A 7,042-nucleotide genomic window follows, 5' to 3' on the forward strand; every position below is an offset into this window, starting at 1 on the left:
TGTGGCTCAATGAAAAATTTATTACATAAAGCCTTTTTGGAACTGAACCTGGAAAACGATTTTATACCATAGACATTTATTACTAACAAAAGACATACATAGAAATATACAAAATAACAATAAACAAAGAAATAGAGAATGAGAGATTTCATTATGATTGTATTATTTGTGCTTAGTTTATGCACAACATTGAAATAATATAAAAAACACATACAACTATCACTTATTCTACGTCATTAAATTTGAATGGGCATCCCTGCTCATCGGCAAAGAAGACGCTAAGGTATAGGACGAGAGAAAAAGCCGGCGTAAAAAACTCGATATTCTTTTAAAAAAAGCAAATGATCAAACTACACTTATTTTAAAACAAATTTGGCAAATTAATTAGACTTTTTATCAACTAGATAATCGTTAACTTTTTACCTATGTCATTTCAACCTTTAACAAACATTCTCTATAAATCCCAATAATAATTAATTAAATGTTTGCAATGAATGAAATGGGGCGATTATCTGTATAGTAATGAAAGGCCCAATTAACTCGATACGGGACGAGGCCCTCAAAATCCATTTGTTGATAAGATCTCTTTGGCACGCCACTGCACTAGTGCATTCATTACTCAATGCGGCTGAATTGTTCGCACCTTTTGACATTGTTTTAATTGTATGACACTATCGAGATTAATTATAAATTAATTAATGGATTTCAAACTTTTGGAAAGTACACGGGATATTTTAAATTTATTTGGGTTGTAGTCAGTAACACTAAATGATGTAGGTTTGAGAATAGATCTGGCTAGGTCGCTGGTGAAAATATATTGGGGTGTATAAGTAAAACACTGCCACGACGTTATGCGTGGTATACAGCCAGCAGTGGTACTCTGTAAGCGGTGGCTATTAAATATTGAGTTATGATAGGACTACAAGGATGATATATTGAGAGAACCAGATATTAAGACAGTACAGATAAATGTTCACCATGTCGGTTTCTGTTTTGAAAGTTACATGCTTACAGTTACAGACAAAATATTATTGTTAGACAGTCTCAGACCAAGAACATTCATTGATTAAATGATAGACAACTGATTTTGGTTGGTTGTTGTTTTTTTTCTATCATATTATGTCACTATAGATATATCAAAATAGCATTTTGATTTCATACAAACCTATAGTCGTGTTGAATCATATTAGTGCATTTATTGTATATTAATTATATATTAATCTTTTGATGTAAAAATAAATACTTCTTGAATGTATATTGAATACTGTCAAACTGTGAAGACTTTAGAAACAGTCTTTTACGTGTTTATTAAGTACATATTAGGACCTAGGAATATCCAAAATATAAAGAGATCGTATTTATTACAAGCAACTTGCTATATTTTAATATGCTGCTGTCATATGGCAGATAGCTAATTATAAATGTAAAGGTAGCGATCCTTTATCGTTCCTATTTCAAATAGATCGAACTCAGACGATTTATTATACAAGTGGCTAATTAAAAGAAGAAATAGAAACTTGAACGGAATTCAAGTAATCATTCATTTGTGTACTGTGGCCGGGGGGTGTCTGTGGTGCGGGGTAAGGGGCGGTGGGCGTGGCCGGTCGATAGAAGATGTGCTCAAAAAGTTTAATCTGGATGTTTGAAAGGTCAACTATATATACAGAAGTGGTTTGAGTACTCTTATAATAATTGCAAAGGGGTATTCAATCAATTATATTACGTAATAATGCAAAAGCAATAAAAATTATAATATTACGAAAGAAAATTAAAATCTTTATAAATATAATTCTACTGTACGTGTCACTGAACTCCTTTTAAACGCCTGGACCGATTAGGGTGAACTTTTGAAGAGTTTGGGTTATGCCGTGGCTGGCTTAGATTCACATATCAGCCCGGCAGATGGTGCTGCAGTTGGTAACTAGGTTATTTATAAATATACAGAAAATAAACAACTAGTATATATGTAAATCTTCTCTGGATGTGTTCGTAATTAAACTCTGTGTACTGTCTGTCAGATCCACTAGTATCTTATAAATTATATTTCACATTAAAAATAAGTATTTTAAACAGAGGCCTAGAGTGTAGAGGTAATCTAAAAATATATTTTTTATTCTAAGAAATAAGATAAATTAAGTGTTAATGATATTAAATAAGAAGATCAATTATTATGCTAAAGAAATCTTCGAAAAAATGTCCGACGGGATTTCAGAAGCATCTTAAAAGTATAATATTTTATTGTAAAGATGCCAGAACTATAAAAAGTAAATTCTACACCGAAATTATACTCCTATTTTCTGTATCTTACAACAAGTAACATTTAATTTGAAACTTGTAAGACAAGTATATGAAAAGGACCAAAAGGGCGCCCAAGCAATGGTGGATAGAAGAAATAGAAGCGATTGTAGAAAGCGAATGGAGGAAGAAAGATATTGGCAGAGTCAGTTGGAAAGAGCTGAAGGAGGCCCGTGAAGGGTTCCCATCGATGATGTTGAAGGTAGTTGGGATATACCATTACAAGATAAACATAATGTATATAATGTAAAAAATCTCAGTACGTATATTGTTATTTTTTTGTTTGAAAATTAAACGGTCTGTTTATTTATTATTTTATAATAATAATACATTATATGTAACATAATTTCTTATTTTCTGTAGATATAAACTGCTCCTCTTATTATATCCTAAATTTGAAATGGAAAAATATCCGAAAACTGAGAAATTATTGAAGAGGACGCAAATAAATCATATAATTAATACAATTTGTCTCCTATTCAGTCTAAAGGTTTCAGAGGCTAAGAGGGTCGTTCGTTAAGAGCGCTCATTTTTCCTTTTCTTCTTACAAAATAATGCTTATATTTATTCTTCATTAATTTCGCTTTCATTAGACTTATTTCTATGTCAAAATGATTCTAGGCAAGAATATATATAAATTGCAAAACAAATAAAATTTCTGATTAAAAAGTGACAGAGTATATTTCCATTTCAGTCATGCTATGTTCTCGATTTGAGAATTGACATTAAATTTAATTTTTTTGACGTATATAAGTGTACATTATGTCATCGAAATTACCAGCGATATTTTATTTTCGTGGATTTTCGGTATCTAAAGATTTTATGTGATTTATCGAAGACATATACATATGTCTCCACTGAATGGCATAAAAACCGCCAACGCACCCGTCAGCCTCCCGACGGTGCAGCGTTGCGGTAATCGCCGCGTTTTAATCAAGGCGCCCCGCTTTCTTTTTTGCCCCTGTCACATTATTATATTGTCTTATGTGTGTTAAACCACATTTTTTAATTTATTCAGATTAATTAATGCTAGAATGTATGAATGTAAAATTATGATTAAAAATCGAATCTAAACAAAAACCAAACATTTAGCTTTAGTTATTGTAAATGTATCTAAAAATATGTTGCACATAAAATGTAACGTTGCAATAAACTTAAAAAAGCGAAAACTTGGAAAACTGTTATTCATAATAAATTCACACTATTTATCTTGACATAGAATTTAAGTTAGGCGAGCAAAAATTTTCACTAGAGTTTTTCTCACGAAGATTTTTCTTTTTATTCAAAGAATTACAGGCTTTTCGCGGAAATAAGTTTTATATTATGGTGATAGAGTGCATATTTGTCTGTACTGATCTTTATTAGAAGCATCACAGCATGTAGCGAGGTTTTGAAGGGATTACAGAAGGATTTTGGTTCGTTGGGTTTGTTTTTGTGGTCTGATAGTGACTTGTGACACCGTGACCGATTTAGATAAGACTTTTGCAAACAATATATTATAGTAAATTGCCTATTTATTGAGTAATAAAAAAGCAAAGTATATTTAAATATAGAAAAGATTAAAAAGTATTCTCATCTGAATAATTCGAGAATTCATATGTTATTTTTATAAGAACTTGCTCCATTTCAACTGTAAAGTTTTCCTTACCATCGGGTTCAAACCTAGACCTTTGCAAAATAATAAAATAAATTCTAGAGATTTGTCTAAAGTCCCTCGAGGCTAGTATATTTAAATATACTTATAAGATGTGTATGTTTCTTACAATTAAAAAAATAATAGAAGTAAGTTAGAAACATTTAAACTGTCCTTAATTCTAGAAAGACAGAAGTAACACATCTGACACCGCAACACACACATGACTCTGTGTAGAAAATAATGAATGGATTACAAAGATTAACAGACAGTTTAATTGTTTGTTGGAAAAAGAATTTCTTAATGACCGATTCTATATTATAAAGAAACAGTCTTTTTATAAATATTTTTAAATATATAGGTGTAAAGACGTTTTATTTCTCAAAAAAAAAATGTCACACATGAGAACAATACATAATATTAACATTACATAGTCATTCTTAAAATAATCACAATAAAAAGTTAGTTGTACATGCAATAAACCTAAAAGTAACCAAAGGAATATTTATTTAAAAGTAATTATAAGAAATTTATTTAAAAGTAATAATTAATATATATAATGGGATATATTCAAGCAATTTTGTAAAAGACATTGGAGTAATGTAAGCTTAAACGAAAAGGTATATATGTAAAAGAAATATTCGATATTAAATTGTATGTCGCAGACTTTTTTAATAGTATACTCGTAAGTATACCTTAAAGAGCTGGCTACGCACGTAGTTGGGACATTGAAGGTGTTACAATCACGCTGTTTCTATAAGAAGAGCCATGAATGATTCGCCAGAATGTATAAAAAAACAGGTGATCACACACGTAGTCAATGTGTGCAGGTGGACGGTAGGGTCGATGTTCGCGCGCATGCGCACGCCAAGCTCTTCAAAACTTTACGCTCCCACCTTTTGCCGGCTCCCACGGTGGGTTGATGTCATATAGAACATACTCAAATTCATATATACTGAATGAATGTTGAAAATATATCGTGAACATTTTTATATGAAAATATTACTTATTTAATACTTATGTACCAAATTGATATAATGTTTAATATATTGCATACAGCGAAAGATGGTTGTACCGGTGACATATTTATTTATAACAATTAGCAATTATAACTATTGTGATATTTAATATATGTTTCAAAGTATAGTTGCAGATTGCAGCAACTACACAAGAAGTATCTATATTTTATATTATACAAACTATTTGTTAGAGTTAATTAATATTACAAAATACAATTTAGCCAGTTTACATTTAAGTAAGCCACTTTTTTAATTATTCCATCGGTATAATATTTTTGACAACGCAAGAATGTTCTAAATTGTTTGATTGTAAATTTTCTCTTTGGCTTTGTCGTATGGCTGAGTTTGACATAAACGTAATTGTGATATTTGACGACGTTGAATTTATTATAATCCTCAGTTAAATAACGGTTAAGCGTTGAAGGACTAAAATTCCGCACTTAGACTCTCACTTGGTCTGTTGTGCGAGTCTTTGCCAACAAAGCCAGCTCCTTCCAGAAGCAGAAAAGTCTCCTGGACACTTCGCCGGCTTCCCTGAGCGATGTACAGAAATCAGAGCATCACTGCTCCGAGGATTTCTGTACACAGCCACGCATTCCTGGAGTACGCCTTCAGTATATGTAGTATAGGAATATATCGTGAATATTTTATGCGTGCGATTAACTTTTTGTGTTGGTATTGAATTTTTATTAGTGTAACCTTTCTCATTGTTCCTGTATTAATTGTTTCCTGATCCCTACCACTTAGAAGTGTGTGCCGATTTCCGTCAATCGAGGGGTACAATGCTAAATATTTGTTGTTAATAGACATGGTGTCAAAAAGAATTTTATGTGTTTTATTGATTTATATTTATTTCAAATTATATGGATTACATGCGACATAGACCTGCTTATAATCTCTATGTTAAAAAGATTAGAATACTATTGTCTCTCTATAAGTCTATATTTTTAGAATACTTTTTTTAAGTAACTTTAAAAATATAAACGAATAAATTATATTTGGATTTGACATCATGTGAAGTTTACATTAATTTGCACTTGAATAGTATGTATAATGTATATATAGTACTAGTTTAGACATATACAGTCAAATTGTTATTAGGATTTTGCTATTTAATAAAAAAACATGAAAGCTAAACAAATATATTTCGTAGAAAGAAAAGTGTCGCCTACCTAACCTAAATTAGGTTACAGTTTACCCGTACAAAATGGGATTCTAGATAATTTTATATTAAACAATTCTTTCGGTTAGGCAGACAGAACAACATTAGGTGCATGACCGATTCGGGCTTTCCTAGTCTTTAAACACATTCCTTTTTCCCAAGCTATTCTTATTATTATTTTCGCTTTGTCTTATAAAAATGTAGATTTATTTTAGCAAGTTTAACATTTATTGCAAGTGCGAGCTTGGTCGCGCGGTCGATTTAATCCGTCATTTACAATTCAAATTAATATTATAGCTCCACCCCAAGCTATCTTTAGATATTTGATATTTTGGTTTTAGGTTTAATTTCTGCTTGAATTTTGATATGAAATCTCTGCATTTCTGTTATCAAATTCCAGGTAATATATATTATACTTAATACTCTATAACTATACTTATTACTGTATAGTCCCTGGGTCGAAGAATGCCGTAAAAGTGATATTCTTTTCAATCATCAAGTAAGGAAATTGTTCTTCACAGGATTTCTGATTAAAAGTAGACTTAAAGAGGTTGAGCTATTTTGTTATTAAAACTTAAAGATCTAAGACTCAAAACACTCAGAGAGTGGAGCTCATGATGAAGACAGAGTCAAGATACAGCTACATAAGAGGAATACATCTCTTTAGTTATTGTAAAATTGTAGTTATTGTAAAAGGTAACTGTTTTTTTAAACTAAAAGTGTAAGTTTGAAATTTATCTGTTTATATCTTCTTTTTACGGTATATAGCATTAAAAAAAGTTAAGAAAAATATTAAAAACATTGACAGAATAGTTAATTTGTGTTCTCAATTAAAGAAATGTACGAAAATCCTTAAATTTGCCAAGGCATTGGATTCCAGACTTAAACTAAATGTGCTGAATCAAACACAGAAAAACAGTTCACTCGTAATTC

This window comes from Pieris rapae, chromosome 8 (genome assembly GCF_905147795.1).
Source record: "Pieris rapae chromosome 8, ilPieRapa1.1, whole genome shotgun sequence".
Classification (NCBI taxonomy): Eukaryota; Metazoa; Arthropoda; class Insecta; order Lepidoptera; family Pieridae; genus Pieris; species Pieris rapae.